Genomic DNA, 10,000 nt, shown 5'->3' on the forward strand with positions numbered 1-10,000 from the left:
GCCTGACCAACATCGTAGCCCAACGCGCTTAGTCAGGCCTCGGGTTCATGCACATCATAGTTGTTGACCTGTCGGAGTGCATTTCTTCTGCATAATTATCCAGAGGGCAACACTTTTCTTGCCACAGCCGAGTGGTTAACTCACTCAGTACGGCCAGTCCTCTCTTCTCCTCTACACAGACCCCTCGGATGTCCAGTGGGTGTCTGAATGACCCAACCTTTAGCTTCCGTCGTCAGAATTGTGGTATTCTTTGTCAACATTCACGTCTTCAGTATAAGAGCCTTCCGCTTGCAATATTTTGATGATGGTAATTGGGGTGAAACGCTGTTAACGTCGTCTCTTTCGCCGTTCGTATGGAGAGAGTTAAAGCGTTGGACTTTCAATCTGATGGTCCCCGGTTCGAATCTCGGTAACGGCGACTGGTGGGTAAGGGGTGGAGTTTTTTTTCCCGATCTCCCAGGTCAACATAATTATGTGCAGACCTGCTTGTGCCTGAACCCCCTTCGTGTGTATACGCACGCAGAAGATCAAAATTGATATGCCCGCTAAAGATCCTGTAATCCATGTCAGCGTTCGGTGGGTTGTGGAAACAAGAACATATCCAGCATGCACACCCCCGAAAACGGAGTGTGGCTGCCTGCATGGCGGGGTAAAAACGGGCATACACGTAAAAGCCTACTCGTGTACATACGAGTGAACGTGGGAGTTGCAGCCCACGAACGTAGAAGAAGAAAAAAAAAGGAGTTGCCAGGGGTTCTTTTTTCAGTGCGCCAAGTGCATGCAGCACACGGGACCTCGGTTTATCGTCTCAGCCGAATAACTGGACGCTCAGTTTGATTTTTTCCAGTCAAACCTGGGAGAAAGGGTGAGGACGAGAGCGGGATTCGAACCCAGACCCTCACGGACTCTGTACTGGCGGATGAGCGTCTGTACCCACTGTGCCACCCTCTACCCTCTTCGCGCCGTGGCAGAGTCGGTTAATTAGGCTTTGGACTTCCGATCCAAGTATTCACACGTGGTCAGGACTTGAGGCTTCGTTTCGGCATGGTGGTGTGACTTGGGGGAAGGAGCTTTTCTCCGATTTCCCTCCACTCTAACCGGTGTGATGGGGTTTGTTTCTTTGGTGAGGGAAGGTTTACAACGGCAAAAGGAGAGGACTGGGCCTAGACACAGTGGGTTTGAATTCACTGCTCCGATGGCCGTAAAAAGGGTATAGGATCTTTAACCTTTATCCTCTTGGCGAAAAAAAAAGTATATGGAGTGATGGCCTAGAGGTAACGCGTCCGCCTAGGAAGCGAGAGAATCTGAGCGCGCTGGTTCCAGTCACGGCTCAGCCGCCGATATTTTCTTCACCCTCCACTAGACCTTGAGTGGTGGTCTGGACGCTAGTCATTCGGATGAGACGATGAACCAAGGTCCCGTATGCAGCATGCACTCAGCGCACGTAAAAGAACCCACAGCAACAAAAGGGTTGTTCCTGGCAAAATTATGTAGAAACATCCACTTCGATAGGAAAAACAAATAAAACTGTACGCAGGAAAAAATACCAACCAAAAAAGGGGGTGGGGGGTGGCGCTGTAGTGTAGCGACGCGCTCTCCGTGGGTAGAGCAGCCCGAATTTCACACAGAGAAATCTGTTGTGATAAAAAGAAATACAAATACAGATATTTTGTACAAATACAAATACAAAATATCAAAACCAAGAGAGAGAGAGAGAGAGAGAGAGAGAGAAATGTTGTTTTGATTTGATTATGTGTTTTTTGTTGTTGTTTTTTTGTTTTTTGTTTTTTGGGGGGTGGGGTGTGTGTGTGTGTGTGTGTGTGTGTGTGTGTGTGTGTGTGTGTGTTTTGGTTGATTTGGGGGTGGGGGGTTGTAGTTTTTTTGGTTTTTTTTTACCATCTTGGTCTTCTTTTCGCTTCTTATTTCTTTGTTTGTCTATAGTTTTTATTCCATTCTCACGATAAAAAAGACATTGTTTGCGTACGCTCTTACCATTACTCATTCATTCACTATATCTCCCCATAGTTCTTCTGTCTTTCTCTTTCCCTCCACAACCTCCCCCCCCCTCTCTCTCTCTCTCTCCTCTCTCCCACTCCCTCTCTCTCTCCTCTCTCTCACTCTCTCTCTCTCCTCTCTCTCTCTCCTCTCTCTCACTCTCTCTCTGTCTCTCACTCACTCTCTCTTCTCTCCTCTCTCTCTCTCACTCTCTCTCCTCTCTCTCTCTCTTCTCTCTCACTCTCTCACTCTCTCTCTCTTTCCTCTCTCTCTCTCCTCTCTCTCTCACTCTCTCCTCTCTCTCTCACTCTCCTCTCTCTCTCCCCCCTCTCTCTCTCCTCTCCTTCCCCTCTCTCTCTCTCCTCTCCTTACCCCCCCCCTCTCTCTCTCTCTCCTTTGCTTGTTCATTTTGGTTCAAATGGCCATTAAAGACGAACTTTGGGACAGCGTTCTCTGGCCCTATATTCCATGCCCCAAAAGGGAGGCCACTTCGCTTCGTCTGCATCCAAGAAGAGGATTTTCAAACAAATAAATAAACAAACAAATGGATAAATAAATAAATAAATGAAAGTGTCGCTCTTCAAATGACAGCAGCACTGGAATCAGTCCACTCAGCTTCCAAAAGCTACGGAGCCATTGGCGTTACATGAAGATTGAATAAGAAGAAATAAAAAGGGGGGGGTCGGGGGGGTGCAGGGGAGGGGGGCGGAGTGGGGTGGGGGGGTGGGGCTTACATCGTTTTCGCTTCAGTTCAATCGATGAAGAAAATAGCGTGTAATTCGCTTTGACTTTGCTTTGAATGCTGCTCACTTAGGATTGTGATTTGTTTTGTTGTTGTTGTTGTTGCTGCTGCTGCTGCTGCTGTTGTTAACTTGTAGTTGTTGTTGTTGTCATTTCGCTTTTAACCCCTTCTTTCTTTCTTTATCTCTGTCTGTCTGCCTCTCTCTCTCTCTCTCTCTCTCTCTCTCTCTCTCTCTTTCTCTCCCTCCCCCCCCCCCCCCCCCCCCCACACACACACACACAAGGAGACGGAACCCGCTCCACAAACACAGTTCGGTGCCAGTTTCATAGATGCCAGAGCGTGCGGACAGATCCATATGCGCTATATCACATCTACTGTAGAATAAGAAAATAAAGAAAGAAACAGACAAATTAGTGAATAAATAAACAAATAAATAAACAAATAAATAAACGAATAAATAAATGAATGAATAAATAAATAAATAAATAAATAAATAATCAAATGAAAAATAGATAGGTAAATAATTTTTTTTTTTTTAAACGAATGAACGAATGAATGAATGAACACGCCTCACACTACGTATTCCCCACACATCAAGTACAGAGAGCAGCAGCAGTGAGTAGCAGCTACAACAACAAAGACAGCACCACCACCACCCGCCACCCACTACCCACCACCCATCACCACCACCACCACCACCAACACCACCCACCACCAACCACCACCACCAGCCACCCACTACCCACCACCACCACCAACACCACCACCACCACCAACCACCACCACCACCACCCACTACCCACCACCACCACCAACACCAACACCACCACCACCACCAACCACCACCACCACCACCACCCACTACCCACCACCACCACCACCATCCACCAACCACCAACAACAACGACAACCACCACCACCACCACTGATAATTATAAACGATTACAAAAACGTAACACTTTCTAATTTTAAAACAACAACAACACGCGCCAAAAACGACAGACGCCCCGTGCTGTATCTCTACCTGTATCTCTCCCTCTCTCTGTCTGGAACCTCTGGAACTGCCCTGACAACTAGCACGTGCCGTGTGGAAGAGGGAAGGAAGGAGCAGCAGCATTCCAGAGCAGTAACTGACCCCAGAGCCCCGTGCCAGTGTTATGTTATCATCACACGCAACTCCGGTAAAATGAGGAGCCACCCCCACACCCCCCACCCCCTCCCCTCCCCCTCCCCACCCCCGCGGCCCCCAAACACACACACACACGCGCACACACACACACACACACACACACACACACACACACACACACACACACACACACACACACACACACACACACGCACACACACACACACACACACACACACACACACACACACTTTCAGTTTGTTTGTTTCTGTTAAGAGATTTGCCAACCCAGTTTGTCTCTGTGTTTCGGCGTATGCCTGTGTGTCTGTCTGTATGTATGCCTGTCTGTATGTATGTATGCCTGTCTGTATGTATGCCTGTATGTCTGTCTGTCTCTCTATCTCTGTCTCTGTCTCTCTCTGTCTCTTTACTTCTGTCTCTGTCTGTCTGTCTTTGTCTCTGTCTCTCCATCTCTGTGTATCTCTGTCTCTGTCTCTGTCTCTCTCTCACGTGCGAATGTGCGTACGCGCTTACGTGTGTGTGTGTGCGAGCGCGCGTGCACGCACGTGAGTCTCTGTGTGTGTGTGTGTGTGTGTGTGTGTGTGTGTGTGTGTGTGTGAGTGAGTGGGTGACTTTGTGAGTTTATCTGAAACAATGACAAGAACAAGAAGAAGAACAATGATTTACTCAGTTCTTGAAAGCCATCTGGCCTTTGTGAACAGGGAAAAGACAGCGGAAAAAAAGAATATATATATATATATATAAAGCGAAAGGTTAGCAGTATGCTGTACATGAATAAGAAGAATCTTCAGAAACTGTGGGTGAAGAGAGGTTTGCTCCAAAGATCATGTGCACCTCTGAACATATGTACATACTTTGTCCCATGTGATATCGCTTGAGTACGTTGTTCCATATGATATCACTTAGGTATACTTAATCACAGCTGCAGTGTGTGTGTGTGTGTGTGTGTGTGTGTGTGTCTGTGTGTGTGTGTCTGTGTCTGTCTATGTTTGCGTGTATGTGTGTGTGTGTGTGTCTGTGTGTCTGTGTCTGTCTGTCTGTCTGTGTCTGTCTATGTTTGCGTGTATGTGTGTCTGTGTGGCTGTGTGTGTGTCTGTGTCTGTGTCTGTCTATGTTTGCGTGCATGTGTGTGCGTTTGTTTGTGTGCATGTGTGTGTGTGTGTGTGTGTGTGTGTGTGTGTGTGTGTGTGTGTGTGTGTGTGTGTGTGTGTGTGAATAGAATAGATTTTAGAATAGAATAGAATAGATTTTATTGTCATGAAACCGTAAGGTTTATAAGACACAAGTGCAATGGTAAATGAATGAATGAATGAAAAACACACAATTAATCAATCAGTTAATGCAGTAAATTGCAGCAGCATTCATAAACAAATTTTCCTAATCTTGTTTGTATAATATACATCATCTGTTAGCATCACCTGACTGGGAATATTTCCTGTCTTATTCGAATGGGAATATTTCCTGTGTTATTCGAATTTTGAATATCTTTTAAAATTGTTGCCTTAAGGTTTTATATTTAATACAGTGATACAATGCGTGTGTGTGTGTGTGTGTGTGTGTGTGTGTGTGTGTGTGTGTGTGTGTGTGTGTGTCTGTCTGTCTGTCTGTCTCTGTGTCTGTGCGTATCTTTTTCCATTAGGTATACTTCCCCTACAATGGTCGTCAGAATTCAACACACACACACACACACACAGAGAGAGAGAGAGAGAGAGAGAGAGAGAGATGTATATATAGTAGCCGACCCAGCAACCAAATGTTAATTTCTAAAATAGCCACCATATCTGTGACGATAGCAACATAAACAACCAGTCTCACGGAAAGGAAAACAACCACCCTCGAAATAAACCTAACTAAAAAAAAAATTAATTAAAAAAAAACAATTTTTAAACAAGACAGGCAAGACCTTCAAGATTCACGACTCACTTGTGATACACTTAAAAAAACATTAAAAAAATAAATAAATAAAACATAGATTCAGTCGTTGAAATGTGTTCTGTGTTTGTTCTTATAAAGCTTCCTGTTTAAGAGAAAAGAAAAGAAAAAGGAAAGAAAAGGAAAAGAAAGGGAAAAAAAAGAAAAAGAAAAAAGGCCTGAGCGCAGATTCGAACCGAGCGTGTTCGGGTGGGAAGAAACTGGCTCAGTCACTGCACTATTGCGGGTCTAACTATGACGTGAGTCAAAAGTTAATATACGAGATGCTTTTTATACGGGCGATAAATCGATTGCGGAATCCGAAGTAATAACGCTGTTTGAATTATGTTATTTTGGTGTGTCTCGGGCATTTAAGAATTCTTTAAAGTTCGCGATAAAGGAGACGTGGCTATCGCTGCAATCACACTGCAACATTTAGCCGTTTTCTCTGGATCCAGATTGACCAATGACAAGTTTAGTTACATTCACTGGGAAAGTACGACACGGTCGATTCAATTTCTCATTTATGATTACTCTATTTAATTGAGTATCCACTTTAAAATACTCATATGCAGTAAACACATCGATGATGCAGTCTGTATCACTGTATGTGTTCTGTCCAGAACTTGTATTTCTTTCCATTTAATTGCGAACAAGGAAAACGAGGTCACGCCGACTTTTTACAACGCGTCGCCTATGCGACTGCAACTGAGATGCGGTTTTCTGGTGTTTTGGGAATCCCGGAAATAGCCTCAACGAAATAAACCGCTTATGATACGGGAAACACGGCTTAATTCGGAAGACTTACAACCTATTACTGGTATGACCGTGAAGATTTTTTTTCCTTTTTTTTTTTTTTTTTTTTTTTTTTTGCCGAATTTGGTATTTCCAGAGAAAATGGCAATGTTAAAGTTTACCGTGGACACACAGACACAGACACACACAGACACACAGACATACACACACACACACACACACACACACACACACACACACACACACACACACACACACAACCGAACACGAGGTTATACATAGACTCACTTTGTCTTCAAAAGTGAGTCAAAAAACGAAACTGAGTTGGAAAAGGGCAAAACAGATTCCTCGACACGTAAGCCCTAAGTAAAAACACAGCATTCCTAGACGGCTGATGGGGTAAAACTCGTCAGCAATATCACTGTTTGTCACACTCATTTCTGTTCTGGAAGAGGACGTGGTAAGAATGTAGGTCGATCCTCTGTTACATTCTGCGCCACAGTATGATTGATGGATGGTGAGAAAATGAGAGAAAAAGAGATACGGAGAGAGAGAGAGTGTGTGTGTGTGTGTGTGTGACTCTGTGTGTGTGTGAGAGAGAGTGTGTGTGTGTGCGTTTGTGTGTGTGACTATGTGTGTGTGTGTATGTGTTTCTTTAATTTAACGTCTGTTTACTTTGAGTGATACTAGAGAGTGTGTATGTATGTATGTATGTACGTGTCTGTGTGACTATGATTCTCTCTCTCTCTCTCTCTCTCTCTCTCTCTGTGTGTGTGTGTGTGTGTGTGTGTGTGTGTGTGTGTGTGTGTGTGTGTGTGTGTGTGTTTGACAGACAGGCAGACAGAGAAGGACAAAAGATCAAGAGAAGAAGAGAGAAAAACAATACGGGATAAGAGAGAGAGAGAGAGAGAGAGAGAGGAGAGAGAGAGAGAGAGAGAGAGAGAGAGAGAGAGAGAGAGAGAGAGAGTCTTATCATTTGTTATGGAACAAAATAAATAAACAACAAAATTCAGCACGTGGAAAACAGAAACCTGTGCCAAAGCGAACAATGTGTAACTGTGCGAAGTTTCTCAAGTTTTCCAAGATGGTGAATCCTTATGAACTTTGCGAAAAAAAACAAAAAACAACAACCACAACAGCAGCAACAGCAACGACCGCACAAACATGATCTGGCCGTTTTACTAAAGCGTTGATCCAAACAAATTCAAAATTCAAATTCAAAAACACTTTCTTAATCCACATGGAAATTACCTTGTGCAGTCGCAGGCTAGTTGTATAACATGAGACGAAAATGATAAAATTGTTTTACTGTGACAATATCTTATTTACGGGTTAGGTCATTATCTGCCATGTCACGGTGACAACAATTACCTTGTTTAGTTGGGTCATTTTGTTGTGTTACGATGATAATGTCTTGTTTACGGACTAGGTCACTGTTTTTTGTGTTAATGTGATACTATCTTGTTTACTGGTTGGGTCAGTCTGTGCCGTGTTAAGGTAACAATATCTTGTTCGGTAAGGCAATTATTTTATCCTGTTACTGTGATGATATCTTGTTTAAGGGTTCAGTTGTTATTTGTTGTGTTATTGTGATAGTCTCTTCTTCACGGGATGGGTCTTCTTCTTCTTTTTCTGCGTTCACTCGTATGCACACGAGTGGGCTTTTACGTGTATGACCGTTTTTAACCCGCCATGTAGGCAGCCATACTCCGTTTTCGGGGGTGTGCATGCTGGGTATGTTCTTGTTTCCATAACCCACTGAACGCTGACATGGATTACAGGATCTTTAACGTGCGTATTTGATCTTCTGCTTGCATATACACACGAAGGGGGTTCAGGCACTAGCAGGTCTGTACACATGTTGACCTGGGAGATCGTAAAAATCTCCACCCTTTACCCACCAGGCGCCGTCACCGTGATTCGAACCCGGGACCCTCAGATTGAAAGTCCAACGCTTTAACCATTCGGCTATTGCGCCCGTCACGGGATGGGTCATTATTTGTTGTATACCTGTGATGATATCTTGATTTGTTGGGTTGTTAATCGTCATGTCACTGTGATAATATCTTGCTTAGTTGGGTCATTAAATGCCGTGTTACTGTGATACTATCTTGCTGGACGGGTTGGAAAGTTACTGTTTCGGAATGCTGTTTGTTCCAACACACTCGTGCGGTGTGTGTGTGTGTGTGTGTGTGTGTGTGTGTGTGTGTGGTGGGGGTGAGGTGGTCCGTGGGGAGTGGGGGTGGGAGTAGGGGTGGGGGTAGGGTGACCTTTAAGTAGATATAACACGGAATGGCTGTCTATACTTTCGGGTGTTTTTTTTTGTGGGTTTTTTTTTTTTTTTTTTTGGGGGGGGGGGGGGGGCGGGGGGGGGGGGGGCAGCGGGGGGGTGCAACACTCTTTGTTCTTAAAACTGTCATCACAGCAAACCATCTCTTGTGGCACTGGTTGTTCTGGTTACTGCAGCTGCTGCTGTTGTGTTTGTAGTGTGGGAGAGCTCTGGTTAGGGCCATGTTTTGTGTTGAATGTGGGTATTTGCACACTCTTCCTGTTGTTGTTGTTGATGTTTTTGGGTGTGTGTGTTAGTTTTTGTTTTCGCTTTTTGTCTGCTTTTTAATCGTTCTCTCTGACTCTTTCTCTGTGTCTTTCTCTGTCTTTTTCTGTCCGTCTGTCTCTCTCCCTATATCTCTTTCTTTCCACAGACACACACACACACACACACACACGTATATATATATATATATATATATATATATACTGTGTGTGCGTGTGTCTGTGTGTGTGTATCTGTCAATCTATCCTATAGCTCCAAAACGCTCTTTGAATACCTGTTGCACACTGTCTCATTCTCTCTGTCTCTGTCTATTTCTGTCTTGCCTCTCTCTGTCTCTCTGTATCCACCTCTATCACTCAACATCTCTCTCTCCATCTCTCTGTCTCTGTCTTCCTATCTAGTCAGTGTTCCTGCACCACACTCTTCTCGTTATCCGTGTGTTTGTAAGTGTGTTGATTCTTGCCCTGATTATGGCCTGTCCGTCTGTCTGTCTGTCTGTACGCATGTCTGTTTCTCTGTCTGCCTGTCTGTGTGTGTGTTCTTAATCCGCCTACATCCTCTGTGCTCCTTGTGATTTGCCATTCGTTGGTTTTGATGTTGTTGTTTGTTGTTGTTGTTGCTGTTGTTGTTTTGGTGATGATTGTAGTTGTGATGGTGGTTGTGTGTGTGTGTGTGTGTGTGTGTGTGTGTGTGTGTGTGTGTGTGTGTGTGTGTGTGTGTGTGTGTGTGTGTGCACGCGGTCGCGCGCGCGCAGTCTTCAAAACCGGATTCAAGATGAATATCTATCTATCTATCTATCTATCTATCTATCTATATATATATATATATATATATATATATATATATAAAGAAAAATCGAAATACCAACCACATAAATGTAATGGACAGATCA

This window comes from Babylonia areolata, chromosome 31, assembly GCF_041734735.1.
Source record: "Babylonia areolata isolate BAREFJ2019XMU chromosome 31, ASM4173473v1, whole genome shotgun sequence".
In the NCBI taxonomy this organism is placed as follows: Eukaryota; Metazoa; Mollusca; class Gastropoda; order Neogastropoda; family Buccinidae; genus Babylonia; species Babylonia areolata.